The following is a 27,413-nucleotide window of genomic DNA, read 5'->3' on the forward strand; positions in this document are numbered from 1 at the left end:
GCATTTCTGCCATTCTTTAATCTCTATCAGTATGTTCAAACCTTGTTTCCATGAACATGTTTAAAATGTATACTTTAAAGTATAAAAAGTGTGTCAAACACTAAAATGTCTGAGTATCTTAACTGTATAAGGCTACTTATGGAAAGCACAGTTTGCAGTTGGCAGTATAGTTAAGGATTTCACATTTTTTAATCAGTTGCACCCAAACAGACAGTAAAATTCATGGAAAACAAAAGATTACATAATATGGTATCTCAGAGAATAAACTTTTATTTTAAGTGAAATCATGAAATGTAAGTGATGCACATTGTCAGCATGGAGAAACCTAGATCTTATTTACAGTATTCTAAAATCAAACATGGTAATACTATACATACCGACTCATCTGTAATATTTTATATATAATATATATTTATAGATATATATATAGGCATCACAATCTTTTATTGCACCAACATCTGTCTACTGGTTTATAATTAATTAAATAGTTACAATATTACAGTGCAAAAACTATTTGCACACTCAAAAAAACTTAGTAAAAATATCTTGACATTATGAAAGTGGATTGCAGGTTTACAGTTTGTTAAACATTCAATAGATTTATAAACAGAATAGCATTACTGTACATAACTATCTATAAAGCAGCAACTGCAGAAGATAACAATACAGAATTTTGACTACTTACAACTGCAGGCATGCATCATGAATTTGATACTGTACACAGAGAAATGTGAAAATTCATTAGTTGCCTCCTTAAATAATAATTTGTAATGTTCTAGAATAGACGAGGTGTACTTTCTAGGTATCTAAAACAATAAAAGACTAACTTCTCTGAAGTCTTCAACTCATTAAGCAGTATTGCACATTTGTACAGTTTTTAAAATGAAGCCTTATTAATTATAAATACATTCCCTCCCATGTAGCACGCAGTTTTGTTTTATTTTTGTACACATTATACATGCAGATGTCCTGGTAGATGTGTTGCAAAAATACACATGCACGCAGCAACAACCTTAGATTTCTGCAAAATTGTTTAGGAGAGGGTTACTCCAGTTTTGCTGTAAAGGGAAAAAATAGAGAGAAAGAATGTTTAACAAATTAAACAAGGAAGAAATGCTATAACGTGCACATTTAACAGTGAAAAGAACTTATTTGGAAGCAAGAAAGCTGACATGAAATGAAAATGTTTTTTTAAGTCCATTTATATCCAAAAAGCAATTTAAAGAGATAAAAGATATGTGAGTACTCACCATATCAGTTAAACTTTGACAGGACCCTTTGTAGTGGATTGAACACTTGGGAACATAGTTCTTGAGTCATCTCATCTTACACTGCTTTTAAAATCCCATTGTCTGGGCGTATATTCCCCATTTCGATCATACATGGTATATCTGTGTATCCCAGTTATCCCTGCTTCTGGACACTATCTTGGACAGCACTCTTCAACTTAATACTCATTTCATACAGAAGAAAACTCACTAGCTGACATGTCTACAAAGTTATAAACTTGAAACTGACCCAGTGTTATAGCATCCAACTGTGCTACCAGTGATCCAAAACTGACATATGACTTGGGTGCTGGAAGGCCGCAGAGGGGATGGGGGTTCCAATAGCCACTGACAGCTGTTTTTCCTTGGGTGAGGAAGTTTTACTAAGCCATAGCCAAGCACTGTCCAGTGGAAGTTGAAGGGTGTGTGTCTTTGGCTAAGGACATGTTACTTATCTGTTTATGGCTATACATATGGGAGTGGTATGTGATACCCACAAGGAATCACTGTAATTTGCTTCCCACTTAAAAAAAGAGTTCTTCCTTCCAAGTTAAATTTCCATTTTTCCTCATTATTATAACAAGAATAATATCCCTTTCCCAGCCACTATAATGATGTCTGCTTCCCTGATTTTTAGAGAGTTAGCTAAGGGGGGAACTAAGAGTTATCAACAGCACCTTATCAGTTATATCAGGTCTGATACCATGAGTCCTGATACTTTGAAAAATTGACCGAAATTAATAAAAAGCAGAGGGAGGCTTCTAAAACTCACTGTTATAAATTAGTTTTTAAGCATTTTTTTTTATATGAGCAGCCTTCCCAAGCATTCTGAAGTAGTTCTTTGTGCTTCCTACTTCTTGAACTTGGCTTATATTCCTCCAGTTCAAGAAATATACTTCCATTTTTCAAAGGACAGCAATTGCAGTCCTCTGAATTTCAACAGATACTGGCCAAGGAGGCAAGATGAAATACATATCAAACAAATGATTATAAACTTGGACATTTAAAAGAAGTCTTGCCGCTGTAGCACAACACCTGGGGTATCCCATACATGAAATATTTTGGTTGAGAATAATGCATCCACTGGACAGAAACTTCACAAAGATCAAATAATGTGATGAACATGCTTACATTTATTGTATCTTATTTTGTAGGTCCCTCTACAATGGGTAGAGTTTGTGAACAGAATTCCAAGAAATGTCTAAAAATAAACCTAGTGGAGTTGGAAGGAGGTTGCAGTGCATCAATAGACTCAACCTCCACTGCTAAGGCACCTGTGGTCCTATGATCCTATGAATTCATTTGAAACAGACCACCTCTGTGACACTGTTCAAGAGGAACCTGAACGAGTGGATGGGACACCATAAATTCCTACCGGAGATAGTGCCCACAACCCTCCTTGACATGGTCAGTCATCACTAAATGCAATCTTGGTTATTGACTATCATTTTCATGGTATTACATTGGGATGAAATGGCTAGGCTTATAACGGCCTCTGGGTCAATAGCCTAGTAATCTCCTATGGTCCTATGGAATGGCAGAAGCCTTAGAAGAAACAAATGGAGAAGGAATGGAATGAAGAGGCAGTGCCTAATTATCTCTTCTTTTTTTTCAGCCTCCCAAGGGTCTGAGCCTGATGGCTCCTCTATCTACACCCAACCAGCCAATTCATTCAGTGGTTGCAGAGCTATAAATTCCTTAGTGATGTGACAGCCCTATGGCCCATTCATTCCTGCCTGAGAATTCCCCATGAATTCTTCTGATCATGGTGAGAGCCAGGTGGTGGGGAATGGGTAAGCACTGAACCCCCCACAGCAGCTTTCTGAACTCAACCATAGCTGTCTTCAGAGTGCCTCCACATACTGAATTCCTCTTGGCACTCAGTGCAAGTTGCATACTGCAGTACATCAATAGACTCAACCTCCACTGCTAAGGCACCTAGTGCTTCCACTAAGTATCACCCAAGAAGTGAACCAGAACTGCCTCCCTCTTCCCAGGATAGGTACGCTAGCAGCAGCTGCTTGCTCCTATTCTCTCCCACCAACTCATACAGTCACCCAAGCTGCTATCTGATTCACTTCACCTATGATACAGCCAAGGCTTGTCCATCTAAGCCACACTGTGGCTCCCACTTGCATCTTTCTGAGTGGCAGGAGAGGGATGTGTAGAGAGCACTTATTCCCTTAAAAAGTCTTTGGTAATGAGACAGAAGAAAGTACAGTTGAGTACACTTACCATAAATGTCGAAGTTTGAGTGTATTCACTGTTGCAGTCATCACCTGTGGGTTATCTCTGCTGTGGTAGCACTCAGCCAGCCCGAATACCAGAGTCAATATTTTTCTGCGTGGGCTGCTGTCGCATGCTGACTGACGTCAGGTCATCAGTGCTATAAAAAAGGCAGCTGATGCCATTACATTAGTTTTTCTTGCTCTAACCAGTCAGAAGCCCAAATAATATGGTAAAGAGGTCCTGGTGGCTAAAAGCCACCTAGAGAAGCTTATGTCTCACTAAAGAAAGAAGATATAAAGGGGAAGGAGGGATGGAAACCATGACTGCAACAATGAATACACTTGAATATCTACATTTATGGTAACTGCACTATGTTCTTCATGTTTCACTGTTGCAGTCATCACCTGTGGGAGGATTCCCAAAACTGAGGTGAGGGGTGGATTTGTAAGAGACCTAGGCCTGGGTCAGCAAGGCCTGCAGAACTGCAGAGGCAAACCCTGCCCTCACCTTAGAAAACAGAGGTAGGTAGTAATGCTTGGTAAAGGTATGGACAGAAGTCCAGATGGCAGCTTCCAAGATGTCCCTGGTGGGAACTCCTCTGAGGAATGCTGTGGAAGTGGATGATGCCCTAGTGGAACGGGTTCAAATAGATTTAGGGGGGGTTTCCCATGTAATCTGTAACTGAAATGTATACAGTGTGATATCCATTTGGAAATGGCTTGCTAGGAAAGGGGCTTCCCCTCTGCCCCTGGGGCAAAGCTGACAAATAGTTGGTCTGTTTTCCTGAAGGGTTTAGTACAGTCCAGATAGTATCTGAGCTGTCTGTGCACGTCTAGTGAGTGCAAAATTCTTTCCCCCTTGTTTTGAGGGTTAGGAAAGAAGATGGGTAGATGTATGGCCTGGTTGAGAGTCACATTAGATACCACCTTGGGCATAAAGGAGGGGTTAGTCCTCAGGGAAACCCTGTCTGCATGGAAAATGATGAAGGGCTCAATGGCCATCAGTGCCTGAAGTTCTGAATCCCTTCTAGCTGAGGTGATAGCTAGTAGGAAAGCAGTCTTCCAGGAGGGGTATCAGTTCTGCTGAAGCAGCAGGTTCGAAGGGTGGTAAGGTTAGTTTTTCCAAAACCTATTCAGGTCCCAGGCTGGAGTGGGTGGCCTTCTGGGAGGTCTGATATTAGAAGCCCCTCTGAGGAATTGTTTGATCAAATGCTGGGAGAAGAGGGGCTGATATGTGTCAAAATGAGCTGAAATGGCTGAGACATGGATTTTAATAGAAGAGAAAGAGAGGCCACTATTAAGTAGCTCCGCTAGGTAGTCCAGGATAAGAGGGATGGAAGGTTGTGAGGTATTGCCCCCTCTGCACTGGCTCCAGGAGCAGAATCTTTTCCATGTTCCTGAGTAAGATTATCTGGTGCTGGGCCTTCTGGCCTCTGTGATAATGTCTAGGACCTGTTTGCTCAACTAAGGCCCCTTGTTTGCCTTTAGGGTATTAGCCATGCTGACAGTTTGAGAGTCTGCAAGTCTGGGTGCAGCATCCCCCCCCCCTCCCAACTGAATCAGGAGGTCTGAGATCAGGGGAAGCTGCCTGGGAGCCTGTAATGTCAAGCTGTGCAGTAAGGGGTACCAATGTTGTCTGGGCCAATCTGGAGCAATGAGGATGGCCTTTGGTCTCTCCTCCCTTATTTTGATCAGTACCTTGGGACTAAAAGGCAGAGGAGGGAATGTGTACACAAAGAGGGTGTTCCAGGAAGAAGGCCAAGGCATTCACCTTCCACGCTAGGTGGTGATACTCCCTGGTACAGAATTTTTTCAGCTGATGGTTGAGATGCAAAGCAAAAGGATCCACCTCTGGAGTCCCCAGTCCTGAATGATCTGCAAAAAGATTTTTCTGTGGAGCTTCCATTCATGGGGGTCCAGTAAGTTCTTGTTTAAGTGGTCTGCCAGGGTGTTGTTGATCCCTGGTAAGTATTGGGCTATTAGGTGTAGTCCCAAGGAAGAGGCTGCCAGCCAGAGGTTCATGGCTAGCTTGCACAGAGGGTAAGATTGGGTCCCACCCTGTTTGTTAATGTACCACATTACTGTGGTGCTGTCTGTTTTGATAAGGAGAACCTCTGACTTGAGATGGGGTTTAAAGGATGTCAGATCCTTTTGTACTGCCATCATTTCTTCTGGTTGATATGTAAGGTAAGGTACTGGGCATCCCAAAGACCTTGGGTGCACCTGCCTTCTAGGTGAGCGCAATGTCTGAGGCGTCGGTGGTAATGGTCTGGCTGGAGGGTGAAGGATGAAAGGAAGACCCTTGTTCTTGGCACAGACCCCTGCCCACCAGGGAAACTCAGCCCTTATACAGGGAGAGAGGTATCTAGAGGTTGAGAGTGCTGAGACCAAAGGTTTTTTAGATACCACTGAAGTTTTCTCATGTAAAGCCTGGCCAGAGGAATTAGAAGGATGCATGATGCCATGTACTCCAAGTCTTGCAGGAACTTCCTTACAGTGAGGTGACTTCTGGAAGCCAGCTGAGAAAAGTAGAGAGGCAGGAAGCTCTGCTTTTCTGGGGATAGGAAGGGCATTTGGGATGCTGTGTCCAGCAGTGCTCCCAAGAAAATGATCTTCCTGGAGGGTGTTTGCTTTGATTTCTTCTCATTGATGGTGAAGCCTAAGGAAGTTAGGGCGATTTTGACAGAGGAGGTCCTGGAACAGCTTTTCTTTGCACTCTGCCTGAATGAGGCAGTCATTCAGATAAGGGTAAATCTGTATGTTTCTCTGTCTGCAAAATGCTATGGCTGGGGCTAAGCATTTGGTGAATACCCTGGGAGCAGTAGATAATCCAAAGGGTAGCACAGAGAACTGAAAGTGTTGTGAGCCTGCTCTGAAGTGCAGGAATTTTCTGCAGGATTCCCTTATGGGGATGTGGAGGTAGGCATCCTTTAGATCTAGGATTACTAATCAGGCATTTTATGTCAACATCGGCAGCAGCTGCTGCAAAGTTAGCAGTTTGAATTTGGGGACCACCAGGGAGGTGTTGGATAGATCCAGGATGGGGCGCCAAGTTCTGGGAACAAGGAATAGTCTGGAATAAAAGCCTTTGCCTGTTTTATCTGGGGGGACAGGTTCTACTGCCCCCTGGGATATGAGAGCATGGACTTGTTTCAATGCCTCTGCCCACTGATTTGGAGGTAAGTCTGGGTATCCTCTTGGAATTGGGAGTTCATTGAAAGAGAATTTGTATCCCTGGAAAATGATCTTTAAGACCCATTGGTCCTTTTTTACTGAAAGCCAATTTTTTTTTGCAGTGGGAGAGCCTTCCTCCTAGCTTTTGGTGAGTGAAAGAAGGGCAGAGGGGAGAGAGGGAGTCATAGAGAGTTTTTGCCATAGAAGGATGGCTTAGAACTCCCTGCCTTTGGGATGGAGATGGTCCATTGTTTGGTTCTCTGTTGTCCCTGGGATAGGGGCCTGTATGGTCGGTCACTGTGGGGTTTATCTTGCCCCTATCTGCTAGGTGCAGGAAAGGACCAGTGATTAGAGGGAAAATTCCTGCTTAATCTAGGTGGTTCTGCCTGAAAGAAATCTTTTACTGTTTACATAGAGTTTGCTTAGTCTTCCATCTTTTTAAGCACCTCTTTTGCTTTTACTCCAAACAAGCGGTCCTTATCCAAGGGTACATCAATTAACTTAGATTTGACATGATCAGGGAAAGGTTATTCCTTCAATCATGCATGTCTCTTAATGACAGATCCTGGCACTGCTCCCCTGCTTGAGGCTTCTAGGGCATCATATCCACAGTGTAAAGAGTGTTTTGGCCACTTGAGAAGTAGAGTGCAGTAAATCTGCTAACTCTTTCAAACTGACACAGTCAGGAAAGGTTGAAATCTTTTGATTTAATAGTTCCAAAGTGTGTTGTTGATATTTTAACATATGGAACTGACAGTTGAGTGCTCTGATAGCTAAGGTTGCAGAGGGGTATACTTTTTTACCCCATCTGTCCAGAGTTCTGGAATCCTTGTCAGCAGGAATAGGGTTCTTTGCAGAACTAGCCTTAGCTCCTTTAGGTCCCTGTGTAATGACCTCCGGGTCTGCAGCAGGATTTCTGTATAGGTATTTGTGGGAATCCAGTACTCTAATACCTGTCAGGTTTACTGGGAGCAGGTGGGAGGGCATCAGGGGCTAAGCTGGATTCATGGAAAACATCATCCACCACTTCTAAGATAGGGGGGATGGCCAGGGGTCTGTGCTGGGGCAGATCTAGAAACTCACTTAGTCTTTTCTTAGACTGAGGGAAGTTCTGAGATTCCCAGTGGAAATGTACCCTGAGGATGTGAAGGGTTTCCCCAAAGGAAAGGTCTTCTGGTGTGTAGGAAGAAGGGATAGATTCCTCTGCATTTGAATCCTCATAATCAGATTCCTCAGAATCCTGTTCTGTCATTATTTCAGGAGAAGGGTTTCTTTTTCTTTTAGAAGTTGTGGCCTGAAATACCCCTGATAAGGGAGATAAGATCCTCCACCATTTTAAGCATTTGGGCTTGGGGTGGTGGAGCAGGAGTCAGATGGTGGCTAGAGGTAGATTGTCTTGGAGTGGCCTGGCTTCTAGGCCTAAGAATATCCATCAGTCTGAGAGAAATGGTAGTCGGATGCGAAGATGTCAGTTTTTGTATAGAATTGGTAGTACAAAAGGCCTCCTCGGAAGCCGGTGCCCACGTCACGGCTCCGGACTCAACCAAGGCAGCGACAACCAAAGGCTTGGAAGATGAAGATTTCTGCGGTATACCAGACTCCAAAAGGATCTCAGTAGAGGCCTGCATAGATATTGTAACGGGCATCAGGGACTGCGAAAGCACCTCACTGAATTCCAGAGAACTGACAACCTGCTTAGCGGTAGCATTGTTGGAAGCCTTAGCCTTGTGTGGTCTCTCTCTATCTTTATCTCTACATTTTTTCAGTATGTCTATGGACTGTTGGCTGATGGATACCATTTCGGAATGTGAAGATGGAAGGCGAAAACACCTGTCTACAATAAGAGCTCTACAATGAATGTTACTCGCTTTAAAGAGGGCACAGATCTGGCAGCGGGGCACGTCATGGTCTGAGCCTAAAAAAGTAACTCAGTTTGAATGGAAGTCTCGGTGTGGGATCTGCTTTCCACAGGCGAGACAGTTGTTAACTTTTTTGGACATTGGTTAGTGCAAGATAAAAGGATCCCCAGTGGGGTACTTAGCTTTAGACATTTTCAGCCGTAATTTGAACTCTGATAGCAACCGACCGGCACACTTGTGAACTGCTTCTGCTATGGGCTCCATGGCAAGAAAGACTGATGTAATGGCATCAGCTGCCTTCCTTTATAGCACTGATGACCTGATGTCAGTCAGCATGCGACAGCAGCTGACGCAGAAAAAGATTGACTCTGGTATTTGGGCCAGCCAAGGGCTACAACAGCAGGGATAACCCACTGGTGGTGACTGCAACAGTGAAACACGAAGAACACCCTAACAGAGGCAGAAGCTTTGAGGATTGAAGGGTCATCTGCAGGCTTATATCACTTGTGAAAATGAATCGTAGTCTGCACTGTCCATTGTTTGTCTGACCAGAAGAATTGTAGGGCTAAGGCATAAGCACTCCAACGGCTGTCCCACCAAGACTAAGTACTTGGATAGGAGGACCCATAGTAGGGTGACTGTTCTCTTGGAGTGGTGGTCTAGACTACAGTATTTAGTAAAGGTATGTAATGATGACCAGGTGGCCAAGGCACAGACTGACACATACCAGAAGCAAGACTAAAAGGCATCCATCCATTGGTCAAATGTCCTATCATTCTGTTGCCCAAGACATATTAATCATCTGGTAACAAAAGATAACATAGATCATAGTCCATTGTAGTTTGCTAAATGTAAAACCCTTCCTTTCATTAGCACAGGATTGCCTGTTTTTGTGGACCAAACAGAGAAACAACTAGAGCCAAGAGTGGGCATCAAAGATATGAAGAATACAGGCACCATGCTTCCAGCACCTTGAATGAATATGAATGAACTGGTATACCTACACCTCAGAAACCTTCTTCAAGATAAAATGATTCATTCAGAAGCAGAACCAGTCCTTATGGATGATAAAAAAAATACTCTGCACTTATCGACCTGAAACTCTACCAGGATGAGGAGATGACCTCTAAGAAAAGGACAGTTTAACCAGCTCTGATGTACTGTATGTATGAACTGTAGGTTGAGTCCTAAGGCAGAGGCAAATTCTTTAGGGGGACCCAAAGATGAATGATTTCATACAAAATCTGTTTTGCATATCTATGCTTGACCAGAGTCCAGAATGCTGTTTTCACTATATCATGCAATGGAAGACACATGCACCTTAAAAGTGAAGTAACCAATTCTTATATCAAAAAGCACATTAGCTTGGGAAAGGCCAAGCAAACCTGAAGAATCACATAACAAGGAAGAGGAGGAAATCTCTTGCCTCAGTCAAAAAAAAAACTTTTTCTAATCATCTTTGTATGTACCTCAAGAGGAAGGTCTTCTGACAGACTTCAACATGGGAGTTTTTTTTTCTGAGCAAATATTGATTGCTGTACAGCAACAATACTTTTAGGAGGAGGCAGCCATCTTGACATAGCACAAAGCTCTTATCCCACCATATGGAGTCATCATTAGAGAGGCCAAGATTTGAAGGACCTGAAATCAGGCTCTTCTGAGCCAACATCAAGTAATAAGTCTTGTTTTTTTTCTACAGAAACATCACCAAAAGGAGAGGGCTGTAAGAGACTGCATAAAAGAACCTCTCATTCACTAAGAATGCACTTACTGTCCAGGAGTGCAATACTTCTGAGGATAGCATACACATTGTCCTGATAAAGCAAACTCCTTGTAAAAGGTCTGAGCTGCAACCTAAACTTTTCCAGGATATTCGGTCCATCTATGATATGGGCCAACCCTATGGAAATGCCCTTGCTGTGACTCACTCCCACAAAACACTTGCCACTTTCTTGTGAATGAGGTACAACTGGATCTCCTTTTCTTCCTACTTGAGCAGAGCCAGCTTACTAAAGTCTATGTTGCAAGGCAAAGATACATATATCAGCAGTCTGGTCTCACATTAGTTTTAAAGTTAACACTAAATAAACAAAAGTATAATCTAACTGGTATATCAGTTTTGAACATTATAGACACGGCTTTAACATCACTAATAATGCATCTTTTAATAAACTGTGCAAATGTCAAAAACTCCCCCATTGATATTGATAAACCTCACCTTAAAACACCCAGACAGTTTGCAAACATACAGTTTGTGGTTATTTTAATATGAATATTCTTAAACACAACTTCACACCTACATATTATGTATCATAATTATTTTACATAGTATACAAATGTAATGACTTAGTATTAAATTCAACCTTAACTACTAATAACATTTAAAATCTAAAGGAAATACTTAATCTCAAGTAATTAAATGTTCAAAGGAAAAATGTGCTTAAGCAATATCCATTCTACCATCTAATATAATTTTTCCATTTGCCAACCAACAGACAAACATTGCCTTTACTGTAATCATAATTCCATTGCTAGGTATGCATCTCCTTTCCCCGGATGGTCATAAGTGTGCCAGTCTTACCATGAACAGACAAGACCATTTTCTTCATCAGTTGTCAAAATTTATGGCCAGAAATTATATGAGTTATGATAATGTGGATGCACTGCTCTTCAGCCAAGTAACTCTCCGGGAGGTACAAGGTAATGAGATGCTGGAGCAGGCCTCAGTACTAGCACTGCATCTAGCTGATAAATTATGCATGTATGTAATTAGTCGGCTGTCTCCCACCACATGCAGAACAACTTGTCAAAGTCCTGAATGGGGACAGGAAAGGATTAAGGCCCCAGAACAGATATGGAAAGGCATGTGAGGATCTTATCCACCAATGTCAGTGTGTCACCAATCACACGAAGTCCAGTTACATTCCTGGACCTGAGCAGAGGCACTCAAACATGTCTTAGAGAATAGAGGATCTACCTTTTGTCCAGTTAAGGTGTACCAGCTTGCCTCAGAGGAGGACAGGGCTAGGGGTTGTTCCCAATATTAGAAGCAGCTGCAAGAGAGCTTCCCCCTTTGCCTGTGCACTATCAGCAGATATACATATGGGTGACAACCTTTACAGGTAGTGTGAACTATGAAGAAAGGCCATCATAAACTTACTCCTATCATGGGGGTCCCTTTACTTCGGAGTAATACCTTTAGATAAGATCTTTGCTTGATCATAAACATTGCTGACAAAATTACTGAGAATCACTCTGACCCTTGAGTTCTGGACCCGAACCTATGCTATTGCATCACTCTGACCCTTGAGTTCTGGACCCGAACCTATGCTATTGCATCACTCTGACCCTTGAGTTCTGGACCCGAACCTATGCTGTTAGCAACAGTCACTAACAATGTGCTCTACTCTAAACAAGAGAAGCAGCTCACTGACTGTCCTATTTCTTGATATAAAGGCTGCATGTAGACATGGAATACATACAGGAAATGAGGGAACGACATTCCCAAGTGTTCTGCCCACTGCCAGTGGCCTTCTAAGGTAAGTTAAAATGTTTGAGTCATACAACATGCATGAACAGTTTATACAGTCTATCTGAATATCCTGGACTTAAAACCATATTGTGTTTGTCTGACTACACATTTAAGCTGCGAGCACCATTATAAAACCTGTGTTTGATTCATGCCAGTTTAAAGCAAACTCCTGAAAATAATCTGAACCAAACATATTAGTAGTGTGGTTAACAGCGCACACATAATGGATGAAATACTGCAGTAATGGGGAAAGCCAAGCTATGTACCAACAGTGAATCATTTATAGTTGTCCATGTTCCTAGTGGCAGATGAATTACTTAAACCACACACGTTAGCACACAATGAAAAGTGTAAGACAACATATTTTAACACCTCAGCTTTAAATTGTTAAAGTGAACAAAATGGAAAATACCCTTCTGTATCAACTGTACTGGATATAGTATTTTGAAATATGTTAAATCTAGCCTTCAGTATGTACTTAGGAATGCCAACTGCTAAAGCAAACAAAATACTTAATCTGATTAATTTGACAAATAACAAATAAGACTTCAAAATATGATCTTAACTTAAAAAAAAATCAGCAACCTTTGCACTGCTAATGGAACCAAAAATCAAGTACAGGATAAATTTTGTCAAAGACTTGAATGCTTTTGGATACTGTCACATAGTTGCATATCCACTTTTTTGTAGTGTCTAATGATTAATTTCAAATTACATTTAAGATGCTATCAGTCAATTAAAAAACTGCAAACCAAAAAACAGCTGCTGAAACAAAGTAAACCAGTATGGCAGAGGTGGACATACTTTTCTCTTTTTCCTGTAGAACTACTCCACTTCTCCTCTGTAGTAGGAATTAGTTTGGCACCTGATACCTTTGAACATGACTACCAGTTACTTTAAGCAAATAAGACATTTTCATTTGTGTTGCACCCTTATGCCTAATAAGAGCAATGGTACAACTACAAGCTGTAACAAAAACTTAAAGACTTCTGTACGACAATGTGATCAACACAGAAAAGGTTATTTTAATATATTCAGGATCCTTTAAACAGATATGTACTCACCATAGCAGCCTAGATCTGCAAGGAGGCCATAACTGTTGAGATTTCCACTTCCTGGGAGGTATGGGCATGCCCATCCTGGGTGGAAGGGCATTCATTGCTGATGCTCCCTTAGGGTAGGCAATGTCCAAAGAGGAGAGTTGACCTCAAACATAAGTAGTGAGCATGGGAGGTGGAAGTGGGTAGGCATATAAATAACCCCCAAGGATGGAAGTAGAAACAGCCAAGTCTCCAGGATGCCCTTAGGATCCTCGACCCACTCCATCCCTATCAGAGCAAGAGACAACCCCCCCCCCAAAAAAATAAATTGTGAATATTATCTCATTGCTCAATTTAGAGGCACATGCACCACTGGCCAGATAGCAGACAGTAGACTGTCATGCACTGGGCTCAGAGGGTGTGCTCGACCTCTGTTATTCTGGTGAGTCTCCTACCATTAAATGAACACATAAAACAAAAAACAACCTGGTGAAAAACGTTCACTTTTTCACCAGGTTGTTTTTTGTTTTATGCTTTTGAGCTTGGATATCTGGTGCAACTAACTGCAGCTGATTTGTTTTTGGTGATTAAATGAACACACCCAGCAAGACAGAAAACATATAAGAAACTGTAATTTACAAGAAAATTAATCTGCAGCCACAGTATGGATAAACTATTCAGACACTAAGAGACAGTATGAGGATAACTACTCACTGCAGAAGGCTCTGACATCAATGGCTATGGTAACTGCAATCTGTTGTATCTGACTTTAGAGGCCTTCTATGGTGAGTGACTGTGTCAGGAGAAATACCAAGCAGTCAACAAGGAACATTTCCCAAGAGCCAGGAGTCAGACAAAGGCAAAATGGGAGAGCCCAGATGGCTGACTTGTGAAGCATTGAAGCTCCACATGTGGCCTGACTCCTATTATAATGGTCCAAGCAATAATGCTCAATGAAGGTGTGAACAGATGACCAAGTAGCTGTGGAAAAAATATCTGCAATGAAGTCACTTTTTGAAACAAGCACTTAAAGTAGCCACAACCATAACATAGTGGCTTATAACTGCAACATTTTCCAATTAATACTTTGCTAAAATTATAGCAAAAGACAATCCAGTTACTGATCCACTTTGTTAGAATTCCTTAGACACCCCAAGTCTCTCTTTCTCTCCCTAAAGCAAAGTAGTCAAACAAATAGCCTATCTTCTTACTGTCTTGCACATTGTTGAGGTAAAACCTCAAATGACAGTGAATGTTCATGGTATAAAGGTGTGCCTCTGCTCTAGATTTTTGATCCTGTAAGGAAAACATGGAGAGGAATACATTAGTTTAAGGATAGTTTAGAAACCACTTTGGGGAAAAACATGTACTGATCCTAAGGGCCAACATTTCCTCATGAAAAACAAAAACAGGATTCCCTATATATAAAGATCTTGCAATTTAGAGATTCTGTAAACAGAGGTGATGGCAAAGAAAACAGTCTTCCAAGTGAGAAACCAAAGCCACTGAACCATATGGATTATAACCGCAACATTTTCTAATTGGCCACCTCAGTCACCATGGACACTTCCAACTGAAAGTTCAGCAACAGAAAATTATATAAATGAGGGGTCAGATCATAAGGTGAAGTTGGTCATCTCCTCACCTAAAAGGGATTTAATGTGGCTTATACAAGGATACATTTCTACACTGCCAGGGATGTGACAATTTGAAATTATACTCTTCTTGGTCCCCAGTAGAAGCAACAGCATTTGGCTTTTCTTCTCTGAATTTTGCAATGGAGAGTAATAAGGGTGGGAACACATTTAGGAAGCTTACATGCTACACAGTGAGAATGTTTTCAACATCAATTCTTTCTTGCCTAAAAGATGCAAATGTTCTTCTTTCGGCTTATCCTGGTTAGGGGTCACCACAGCGGAACTTCGGTCTGCTAATGATTGGCAGTAGATTTTTTTACGGGTGCTGAGGTGCCAGTTTGATGCCCAACCTTCAACGAAGGCACGCCCATTCTACGTGTGTCTTTCAAATGCCACTCGACCACAGGGAGGACATGCAGACTACACAGAGAAGGCGCTCCAGCCGAGAATCGAACGGGAGAACCTCTTGCTGTGAGGCAATAACGCTACCGCTGCACCACCACGGCGTACCCTAAAGATGCAAATAGCCTTGTGAAAAAAAGTTGTGATGAATTCCAAAGTCCCAAGCTATCACAGCAGCTCTGCAAATGGGGCAAGACTTTTTTCTCCATTTGTTGATACAGCACATGAAAGTGGTATTTTCTGTTAGAATTTGAAAATGCCTTGGGATCCAGAGATGATGAGTCTGAACAGTGAAGATCAGGGCTTTCACCTCTGATGTGTGTGTGTTTGTTTATGACTAGTTTGGTTCAGACTTCCTGAACTTTGATGCCTTTTGAGCAGCCCCCCCCCCCATGTAAAATCTGTGGCATCTGTTGATATCATTTACTGGGAAGTTGAGATAAGAAAAGGAAATCCAGGATTGGGTTTCACCTAATTGAGCCACCAGAACGTATGAACTACAAGAGAAGGATTGGAAAGGACAGAGGCTGACATTGTTTGGCCCAAACTTATTTGACATACCACTGAATATTCCTCATGTGGAACCTGGTTTATGGGATCATTTGAATTCTGGATGCCATAAACCCCAGGGTTCTGATGTCATTTGAAGATCTATCAGGTATAAAAAGTAGGGTGTCCAAAACAGAACTTTCCTGGAGGAAGAAATGCCATCATACAGGAAGTACATTGAAAGTATCCTAGGATCACCAGAGACTGAGTGGGTTCCAGGGTTGATTTCTTGCTTTCCAAAGTGAACCCTAGTTGGAGAAACTGATTGGCTGCAAAGTTTAAGTCCCAAAGAATTTGTTGAACTGAAGTGGCCAGAATCAAACAATTGTCTAAATATGGATAGATAGAGATAACTTCAAGACTACAGAATGCTATGACAGGAGCTAAGCATTTTATAAAGACCCTTGGGACTGTAGATAAACCAAATGACAAAGCAGTAAATTAGAGGTGATATCCCAATTTACACAATCTTAATTCTCTGTGCATTGTATGAACAGGGATATGCAGATAGGCATCTTTCAAGTCCAAGGTCACTAAGAAAACTTGGGGGGGGGGTGAATGAAAAGATATTGAGATGGTTAAGAAATTTAATTTTGGCACTTTTACAATGGCTAAGTCCTGGACAGGTCTCCATACTCCCTCTTCTTTGGACTAGAAAAAGTCTGGAGTAAACGCATTTTCCTTGAAAGGGAAGAACAGGTTATATTATCCCGGGAAATACTTTTAAAAGAACTGCAATGGCAAGATGCTGTTGATTTGAGTGGAGCTGAGGAATCCCTAAACATGTTAATGGAGAATTCCTGTGATGTCTGTACTTTTCATTCTGTTTTGAGAAGGTTTTTTTGACTTGCGAAAAAGTGGCCCAGATTCAGGGGGTTGTTTCTCTGAAACTTAAAGATGGGAAAAAATCACTGTTTAAAGCCTTACATTATTTTACTCCTTTCCTCTAGTTTCTGGGAAATCTCAGCTGATGAATTACCAAACAAGTTACTTTTATCTGAAGATAACTGCAGTACTTTGGCTTTGACTTCATCAGGAAGTGACTGAAGCATGAGCCAGACACATCTCTTTAAAAGTGAACCAGTAGCAGCTGTTCTAGAGGAATCAGTATCACACTCATATTTGAGGAAATGCTTGCTACTTGAGAGGCTGAGTTAAGTATGTCCTATAAAGGAGGATTTAGTGTCTTGGTCGGGAATGTTAACAATCAGATTAGTCATATTATCAAGGACAGAAAGCATGTATCTGGCCATGTGGTTTTGATAGCTGATGGCAAGGAAAGGCAAGGTAGCTGAAGTGTAAACTTATGGCCCTGCTATCCTTGTCATTAGGTAAGACATTCATGGAAAGAAGTAATTTAAAAATCATATCCAATTCCATAAAAACAACTGTAGGGTCTAAAGCACGTTTTTCATAAGTACTTAGAAGTTTCCAGTACAATATAAGATCTGTCTGGCTTTTTATGAGCGGGTGGCTAAGATTCAAGTATCAGAGAAGCAAATAAAAAGGTATCCACCACAGCTTCTAGAAGAGGTGAAATAACAGAGCTTTGGTATTTATATATATGTGTGTGTGTGTGTGTGTGTGTGTGTGTGTGTGTGTGTGTGTATGTAAGGTGAATATTTGTTCTGAGAACTGGATATTTTCTTACCTTTCCAGTTAAAGTTTACTATCATTTTATAAACAGTATTAGTAAATCTGTTTTTCATGAGAGGAATCAGAAGGCATAGTCACATCTGCTTTAAACTCTCAGCCTACGGAATAATGAATTTGGGATGTATAATCTAAAGACACTGACTCTGAATAAATGTCTTCCTCAGAGGAGGGCTCACTCTTCTTTTTATGCGGAATAGAAACAGGGTGAAAAAATTTGAGGGGCTTTAAAAAGAGTTTGAGAGAAATCAAATCACTTCCGCTGAGGGTCCTAAGACAAAAAGTAGGAATAGCTGGAGAATAGACACGTTTGGTCTTTTGTCTCCTTTTCGTTGGAATCTCCAGGGAAATAGCATGAGGAGCAGCAGCCTCCTTATGTACTTCCATTAGGCCTCCAGGGATGTCTTCTCATAGAGGAATTTGAGGGATTCCCCAGTTTCTTTTAAGAGAATCAGCTTTAGTTCTCCCCTTCATGGCTGAGTCAGCTGTCCAGTCAGTCATGCTGAACATGCTGAAAGCCTGTGCCATGTCAGCTTCCCAAGGAGTTCCAACAGCGGGAACAAGTATGGCATTTGGAAGGTTCAAAGGTTGATCAAGGGCCTTAAAGGAGATGTCAGACCTAGACTAAAAGAAACAGACTTCTCTGGTAACTTCATCTCTTCTTTTAACTTTTGTGTTTTCTTTCTGTGCTTATTGAGATGTCAAAGGTAAATGATTCACGGGCCATCCTAGCATGAGCTAAACTTGCAAATATTTATTTTTTTTGTAGAGTTCTAAAGAAATGAGATGACTGTTAATAGTCTTAGGTAAGGAAGACTGGCAGATGAAGCACTCTTCATAATTATGTTCGGGGACTACGCAAAAAAAAAAAAAAAAAAAAAAAGAAAAAGATATTTAGAATATTTACACTTGTTAGGGGTTTGCCAATTACAGTCAAATTTTCCCTTCTTAGTTAACACAAATGGTACAATTTTTCTGGGGGGAGGGGGAGAAAGGGTCCCCAATGGGGTATTTGGCTGATCTCAATGATTATAACTGGAACAGGATGTACAGCTGACAGTCTGTGATGAGTACAAATTTTTATTCATGAACTTGCAGTAAGAAAGTTCTGAGGATTTCCACTCTTTTACACCCTTTAAGTATCAGGATGTAGCCTCATACATAGGTTACAGGCTAGGTGTACAGCACAAAAGGAAAGTGTCCAAGATTTTGTTGACTGGATGTTTGGCATCCTTGACAAAATACATCTCATAAGTCAGAAATGCTGCAACAGTGATCTAACAAACAACAGCTCAGCATTTTAGACAGACCATGTTAACTACATTAGTTGACTGCAATACTTTTGTACAGCATATGTTAAATAAAATTTCCCTCAGAAGAACAGTAGTACCTCCCCCTTCAGTTACTGGAAGAACTGGTCTCAAACCAGCACACTGATTAACCCCAGATAGAATGAAAATCATAACCAAGACATCTGCCTTAATAACTTTGAAAATTCAAAACATAAGCTCCAGTTGACTCAACTTCTGTGCTGTCAGAAAGAGATATGTAAAACTAAATTTACCTACCTATAAGCACAGCACACTATATTCTTTGCATCCCCAAAGAGCTTCTGGTATGAACTGAATATTTAGTGGGTACAGGTAAAACATTTAAAGACATCATACTAATTTATAATAATTGTCTCACTACATCCTTTGCATCTGTTTTCAGTGAATCTGACTCTTTGTGACCTGATACCTTTATCACACTAGGCCTGTCTGTAACTGTTTCTTTAACTTCTAGCAAATTCATATTTATTACTTCAGTGATACTATCTACCTTAGCCTTTCTGCTACTTCCTTCTTTAGTGCTCAGTCATTTCCAGTATCACTGTTTCATTTAGGTACAGGAGTTATTTTAATCAGCCCTTCTAGATTTATTTCCTTAAGTACTGACTAACTTTGACTTCTTACAGCCCATGAAATTATCAACAGGTTTCTCCAATAACACAGTTCAAAAGCAACAATCTTCCAGCATACAGCCTTAATGGAATCAACCTTTTATACTTGTAGTTTATTAATGAGAAAGTGTTGACAATGTAATGGCTTTGCCCTTTAACATCTTAACCTGATTTACCATAGCTTTCCTTAAAATAAGTATACATTATTTAATTTCATGTCTACATTCACCATCTGCAAAGAATCCTCAATACCAGGATAATCCAATTTTTCACTTCTTCCTCTATTTGTGAAGAACTGATCGGGCCAGCTAGCATATAAATTATATACTACTACCATATCTGCCCACTCTTTCAAACAATGCTGTGGTGTAAATTTTGGTGACAGTCATCAAAAACTAGCAGTCCACAATGGTTATTTTGAGCTCACCGATACATTCAAATTCCAAAAAAACCCCAAAAATAGTAAAATTGATACAAATGGCTAGGAGAACTCACAAAGTACTGATGCAGATGACCTTTTCCTAATGTTCTTTATGTCCTGTGATACATTGTTTTTTGCAGAGCTACTGCACCACATTATTAACATAATCCTGCCTATCTGAACCATTCCTGAGCTACAGAAGGCAAAATTAGTCATTCCCTGTCCAAGTAATGTCCTCCATAACTAAACGAACTGCATAGGCTGCTTTCCAATCGAATCATAATTCTGAAAAGGGAAATGATTAACCAACTAGTCACTTGAATAACACAAAGAAGGCCAGTCTGTATAGAATTCAAGGCCTATTCAGTTTGGCATGACAGGCAATTAAATTAACTTTCCAGCTGTATGATATAAGACACAGAGTTTACTCCTTTCAAAGGTACCTGCATACTCATTCATGGTCACAGTTCAGAGTTCTGTCCCACTCCACCTTGGTAACAGCTGATATACCTCAAGGCTCAGACTTGCGATCCATTTTAACTTTCATAAGTTTCTTCTCAGTTGTTCTTCCAGCTATCTTCTTAGTTTAAGTTGATGATGCCACAATTTTGACTTCACTGCAATCCATAAAGGTCAAGTACAGGCTCCATAAATAGTCTAATATAATGGGTTTTTCCATAAGCTTCAAGAAAACTGCAACTGTGGCCTTTATAATGAAAGGACTAAACCTCACCCCTGCTATGTGGAAGACTCTGACCACAGCAATCATATCCCCTTAAGCTCAGTCCAGCAGTTCAAATATTTGGGTTTATGGCTAGATCTTTACTTATGTACGCTATACATTGATGAAACTGTAAATCTCCTGAATACCTATTACAATTCTCTCAAAAGGAGACAGCCTGCACATTGGAGAAAAAGTGTGCAGCAGCTTACAATAGAACATGCTCAACCAATTACTGCAGCAGGTTCACCTAGCACATGTCAGTGAAGGCTACTCAGTAGGAACAAAACCTGCAGGCATATCTTGACTGCTCCAGGGAAACATCTTCATTTGCAATCTGTTAAAGAAGGTAAATTAAAAACAAATGATTCACAAAATACTGCCACCCCCCATTCTTACTTCTCTCCTAAAGTTAAAGTACTATACACACACCTTATACACATTCAGTTTTAATCCCTTAACGCTGGTGCACCCACTAAAACTCTTTTGAGATTATGAGTAGGACCTTCTGTACAGAATGAATGTATAGAATGACCTAGAATGAATTCACCTTTTCATGCCCTTTTTAAATACTACTAAACGGTTCACAGTGCAATCAAAGCTTGCTGTAGACACTTCACCAAAGGCTAGAAATAAGGTTGGCCTACTAAATTTTACATAATAAATCTAGTGAAACATAACATTGTAACTTGCAGTATATTCTCCTTATTCTTGCAGTAGTTGTAGTATAATTCTAAAACTTTTAGCAGGTCAGATACAGTGAAATGAAGTCTACTTGCTGTAAATACAAATAAAAACAATTTCTGGTTTCTTGTACAGAAATGCAAAGGGAGTGACACCTTTAAAGGAAGTATCAGTAACTTTCTTCTTAAGGTCCTCAGCAAAGCACAATGCTAAAGACCTACTTGCTGTATCAACAACGGCTCATTCAGGACATCCCTGTGAATTGTTCCACACTTTAGGAACAGTCCTAATTTTTCTGAGGAAGATCCCTACTTATTCTTCCACAATCCTATGCCTGAATGCAGCTATGATCAGCAGGCTGTTTAGAGCTCTCCCAATGTGAAAAATTAAAACTGATAAAGGAAAGCTAGTAAAGTCTACCAATTTGGGTAAAATCCATTTACTGTCTCATAATTACACTGTGGGGATAACAGTAAAGAAGAAATTTGGAGGAAGTCACAGAAAATGAAGCAAAACAAGAGAAGGACAAACTCTGGAAAGAATATTGCAGCTGTTCACCAAAAAGTATGTCAGGTATCAGTTTTGGTACAGGGGATGAGGTTCAAGTCTGAGGAAAAATACATGAAATACAATGTGTGAACTGAGCAGCATTATATTCAAAGTCCTCTAACTGAAGGTTATAGGAAAATGGTGTGTACCTTGTAAGGGAAGAAGATTTTATTTCTCTACTGAACAGAGGAGAAGAAAAATACTTTGAAGATTTGAATGGTTTCCTCCCTGGCTTCATGAGGTAAGTAGTAGTAGGAGAGTGTTAAGACATTTATCACTGAATTCTCCTTTATCATCTTTATGTACTTTAGCTGACTGACAAAGATGACAGATCAGCCTGGTCATTGGTGGGGCCAGCAAAAGTAGTTGGAGGTGCTTCCAATAATGCTTGGACATCAATCTCTATGGCAAAGAAGGATAAAACCCCAAGGGTGATACAAATTGCCTGGGGTCAGCCAGCAACCTGGGTACTGAAGGAGCCAGGAAGGGTGGGAGTGAGTATTCAGCACAAACTCACCCACCCTTAGGGGAAGAGAGGGATCTAGACTGCTACTGCAATGCCAATACCCACTGGAAGACAGGTATATACAATGCATTGTATGGGCCAATGACACGCTTTTGCCTCTGAACAGCTATAAAAAGAAACTGTCTCCATCTGGTGTGTGATGATGTGGTGTAGTGTCAGCTATGCCAGACACAGTAGGGCAGTACATGTGTAACATATGCCAGCATAGCTAGCTGGAGTTTTGTAAAGATGTTTTTGTCATTTGTATATCAAACTGATTAGTACAGATGCGTGTGTTAAAATGCATTTGTAAAGTTGCTTGTGCTAAAATGTATCAACAGTGGGTCCTGCTGGACAGAAAAGAAATATACATTTATGTCAAACTGAACTGTTGAAGTGTATATACATGTTAACAGAAGAAGCTGGAAGGGAAGGGGCCTCAGCCTAGCTTACCTTAAAAAAATAGCTTGAAATTAAACAACTTAGTTTAAGCCATAAAAATGTTATCTCACAGGCCTGAATGCAGCCAGAGATGTAATGTCTGGTCTAGGATCCTGTTCTTATTGTCCTTAGTGGTGAACTAATTGCTACCCTGGGGTGCCAGAGAATGGCTGGTTAGCCTATACAAGAAGGATGAAAGTATTGGAATTGTTTTACATTCTCTAGATGCCTTAGCAAAGCTCTAGGTATGTACTGTGACATGTGTGCTAGATTCTGGTTCAGCTTCTAGTCAAGGGGTAGTGTGGCAACCACAGAGTCAGGTGACCAGATGCAATGTCATTCTATAGCCAGCACTGAAATTATATATAGACACTAGTAAAAGATGGGATAAAAGACACTCAACACTCTGTTTTTGGGAACCTGACAACAAAGACCACTCATCCACTTTATATTGCCTTGCTTTAGAAAGTAACCAGGGAATTGTAATTCTTCAGTCAGTTAGGAAAATAGTAAAATTAGCTAAAAGTATTGTTTTTCTGTATCTGTCAGAGTCTTTCCATCTGTGTTATTTTTTTATATTTCCTATGAATTAAAACTATGGTGTTTATTGTAAACAGATATTCCATTTTTTCATGTTTATTTTATTATTAAATATGTCTATAACTTTCATTGTGACTGGTCTTGTAGAAAATAGTTTAATCTTTGAGAGAACTGCAATTATCCGGTGACACTGTGGGCTTCATGCTCCTAAAAGTCTTGCTGCTTGGCTTGCAAACATTACCATTTGTATGACATTAATTTTACTAAGAGTAAATGGGTACCCTGGTAAGAGCCTGAAAGTAGCTGACTGGTAGCAGTGAATCTATTTTATAGCCTGGGCAGAGGAGGAATAGCTAGTAAATCTGTGCCAGCCTTTCCCAGGTGTGTGTGAAAATCAAATCTTAATGTGTGTGTGTGTGTGTGTGTGTGTGTGTGTCAGCTACTTGGAACAGGGACACGGAGAACTGGTTTCTGAAAAGAAAAAGGTGAAGTCTTATTTAGGGCCTGGAGGACTCCTCCAGCCCCAGGACTGGGTGTGCTCCCTGTGTGCTCTTAAGGGAAATTGTGCTTGGTGCATAGAGCTGCATCTGAAATTACTGTGTGTATCCATTTTTGTTCCAAGTGGACATTCCCCATTGGGGTTAGTGGTGAGGATTGAGGGCCCTTGATTACTGGCCCAGAGAAGGTACTGTGCACTAGCATACTTGAAAGATGGTCAGCGGTACAATATGCCATCACTTTGACAACTATGGGCATCATTCATCATGGGAAGGGTCAGGTTTAACGTAAGAAAACTCACAATCCATGCTGGATGACATCCATGCTCTTTGGCCCTTGCCCCTTGGGTACTGAAGGAGGAGTAATGAAGGGATCATGTAGGGAAGATGGGCTAGATGATCTCTGGGACAAGAGAAGAAACTATTAAAAAAAAAAAAAAAAGAAGTTATGTACTTACCATAACGTTCCATGTTTGTAGTCCATCTCGCTCTTCATTCTTACATATGGGTTCGGAGCCAATCCTCGGCTCCGACTTGGCCTATTACAAAGCTCAAAGTCATCTAGCTGGCTTGTGGCTAGGTAGGTATCCCATAGTGCACCAGTACAATCCCCAGATCTTGTTTGCTGCTAAACTATAGAAAGACAGAACTAAAGCTATCCAGAAAGAACAACAGTAATGACCTGTTATGGAAAAATTATCCTGTCTCCAGATCCTTCCAGGATGGGGGTAGGATGGTGGTTTCATAAGAATGAAGTGTGAGATGGACTACAAACATGGAACATTAGGGTGAGTACATAACTTCTTTATGTTCTGTAGTCCTATCTTTCCTTCATTCTTACATATGGGACAGCATCCCTAGCACCTTATTCTTGGGTGGCTCATGGAAAAATACTCCTGAGTACCATGGAACCAAAGGGGGCTCTACCCCTAGAGGTCAGGTCCAATTTGTAATGAGTAATAAAGGTGTGAGGGGTAGCCCAGGTTGCTGCTGCACAAATATGATCAATTGGAACTCTGGCTTGGAAGGCTGCAGATGTAGATTGGGATCATGTAGAATGAGCCTTAATCTTGAATGGTAAAGGCTTTCCATTGGAAGAATAAATGGAGATACAACTCGAAATCCATTAGAAAGGGTCACTTTGGAAACAGGGAGACCTAATCTGGAGTCGGAGAAAGATACAAACAATTGGTCTGACTTCCTGAATTCCTTAGTCCTGTGTAGATAGAACCGTAACTGTCTGTGAACATTCAACTGATGAAATCTGTATTCTACTGTATTGGAATGATTAGGGAAAAACACCGGCAGCTCTATAGTTTGGTTCAAGTTATTATGAGAGCACACTTTAGGGATAAAAGATGGATTTGTGCAAAGAGATACTCTATCTTTGTGGAAAATCAAATAAGGGGGCTTGATAACAGTGCTTGTAATTCTGATACTCGTATAGCAGATGTGATGGCTACTAGAAACAAGGTCTTCCAAGACAGAAACTTCAACGGGCACGAATGAGCAGGTTCAAAGGGTGGAGAACTTATTTTGGACAAGACGAAGTTTAAACACCAGGAAGCTACTGGTGCCTGAAAAGGAGGTCTCAGCAAAGTAGTGCCTTTAAGGAAGGTTTTACACAATCTGTGTGATATCAGGTTAGATGACTCATGTTCACCCAAATGAAAATTTGATACTGCTGCCAACTGAACTCTAATTGTGGCAGCAGCAGATCCCTGGTGAAAAAGTTCAGACAAAAATTCTAAAACCACTGGAATGGATGCGGTGTAAGGGTCAACATTTCCTTCTTCAGCCCAGATAGAAAACCTTCTCCATTTGCTAGTGTATAACTTTCTAGTGGAGGGTTTATGTGAAGATGTGAGAACGTGGGTCACAGCAGGTGAAAAATCATGACGCCTGACTAGGGATGGAACTGGAGCAGCCATGCTGTCAAGTTGAGGGTGTGGAGGCTGGGGTGGAGAGCCTGACATGTGCATCAAGAGATCTGGCATTGGGTCAAGAGTCCATGGATTGTCTAGTAGATGAGGCCCGAGAAAGGGGAACCAAATCTGACGAGGCCAGTAAGGAGTGATGAGAATCAATTTGCTTCCCAACAGTTTCACTTTTTTCATCACCTTGGATATGAGAGGAAAGGGAGGGGAATCATAAAGAAGACTCAGGGTTGATTGGACTGGCAAAAAGATCACAGCAAGGCTGTCCCCATTTGCGGAAGATCTCTTTCGCTATTTCCTGCTTCAGAGACCACTCGTGAGGCATCAAGATTGCCCGGCTGAGTTTGTCGGCTATCACATTGGTTGTCCCTGGGATGTGCATTGCCACTAGAAAGCACTGGGAAGATATCACCCACTTCCAAACACGAATCGCCTTCCGACAAAGGGGGTAAGATCTGGTTCTGCCTTGCTTGTTGATATACCATACCACCGACATGTTCTCTGACTGGATTGCTATCGTCCCAAGAGGAAGAAGGTTGTAAAGTGCTTGCAACACTAGAAGCACCGCCCTCATCTCTAGGACATTGATATGTAGGTGAGCCTCATGATCTTGCCATGTGCCTTGGACAGTCCTGCCTAGATAATGCCCCCCCCCCATCTATGAGTCCGTGGTTACAATAGCAACAGGTTGGGGGGGGGGATGGAGTGCCTGTCGTTAGGTGGTCGGGTTGGATCCACCAACAGAGGTCCTTTTTGCAAGACTCTGTTAAAATGATGTGGTGGGATAGAAGCGGTTGTTGACAGGACCACTGGGACGATAGAAACCATTGATGAATTTGCATATGTAATCTGGCAAGAGGGACTAGCATTATGGTGGAGGCTATGGTCCCTAAGAGTTTCAGCACTGTCTTTGCCTTGACATTTTGAAGGGGAAGTAGACAGAGAACTTGTATGAGGTTCTGTGCTCTTCCTCAGGGAGATGAGCTAACATGGTGACTGTGTCTATTTCTGTGCCTATAAAATTAACAAACTGAGAGGGCGATAAGGCAGACTTTTCACAATTTATAGTAATCCCCAACTGGGCACAATGTTGGATAGTGGAATCTCTGGTTTGAAGGAGTAGATGCCTGGTGGAGGCAGTCAGGAGCCAGTCGTCCAGGTACAGAAACACTTGGAATCCTAGACGTCTCAGGTGAGCTGTCACTACTGCCATACATTTGGTGAACACCCTGGGGGCTGTGGTGAGACCAAAGGGCAGAGCATGAAACTAGTAGTGACTGGCTCCCAGCCGGAAGCATAGGTGGCTCCTCGTTGCTCTGTCCATTTTTATATGGTAGTACACATCTTGGAGGTCTATCAAGCACATCCAAGTGTCTTTCCCTAATAAAGGGAGTACAGACTGCAGTGTCACTATCTGGAACTTGTCCTTCTTTACAGATTCATTTAATTTGCTGAGGTCCAAGATGGGCTTCCAGTCCCCTGTATGCTTTGGCACTAAAAAGAATCTGGAGTAAGTTCCGAATCCTACCTGGTCTATGGGGATGGTTTGGATGACTGTTTGCGAGCAACTTGTTCACTTCTACAGTTGCTTGATCCTTGTGATTGGGTGGAACATCCAGGATCCTCTTGGGAATGTGAGGTGGAAGAGAAAAGGGTATAAAATAACCTCTGGTGATAATTCTTTGTACCCATTTGTTTTGGGTGATGCTTAATCAGGCTTCTGGATACAAAGAAATGTGATCCCCATCTGGCTCCAGAGAAGCACAGCTGGGCCACACATCAGGAGTGATAGGGACGGTCTTGAAGCGAATCACAGCCTCCGTGGTTTTGCGGT

At 41.3% G+C, this 27,413-nt stretch overlaps 1 protein-coding gene across 1 annotated transcript in view; it reads right to left on the reverse strand.

The window, feature by feature from the left end:
* Nucleotides 1-245: 245 nt before the first annotated feature.
* The window catches only part of ATP2A2 (ATPase sarcoplasmic/endoplasmic reticulum Ca2+ transporting 2), a 1,687,617-nt gene continuing 1,660,449 nt past the window's right edge, over nucleotides 246-27,413 (reverse strand). The window contains exon 27 of the mRNA XM_044069765.1: nucleotides 246-1,058. The gene's annotated coding sequence lies outside the window, so the exon portion shown is untranslated. The remainder of the gene's footprint in view (nucleotides 1,059-27,413) is intronic.

The sequence above is a fragment of the Protopterus annectens genome, chromosome 4.part0, assembly GCF_019279795.1.
Source record: "Protopterus annectens isolate FY-2018-M chromosome 4.part0, PAN1.0, whole genome shotgun sequence".
Classification (NCBI taxonomy): Eukaryota; Metazoa; Chordata; order Ceratodontiformes; family Protopteridae; genus Protopterus; species Protopterus annectens.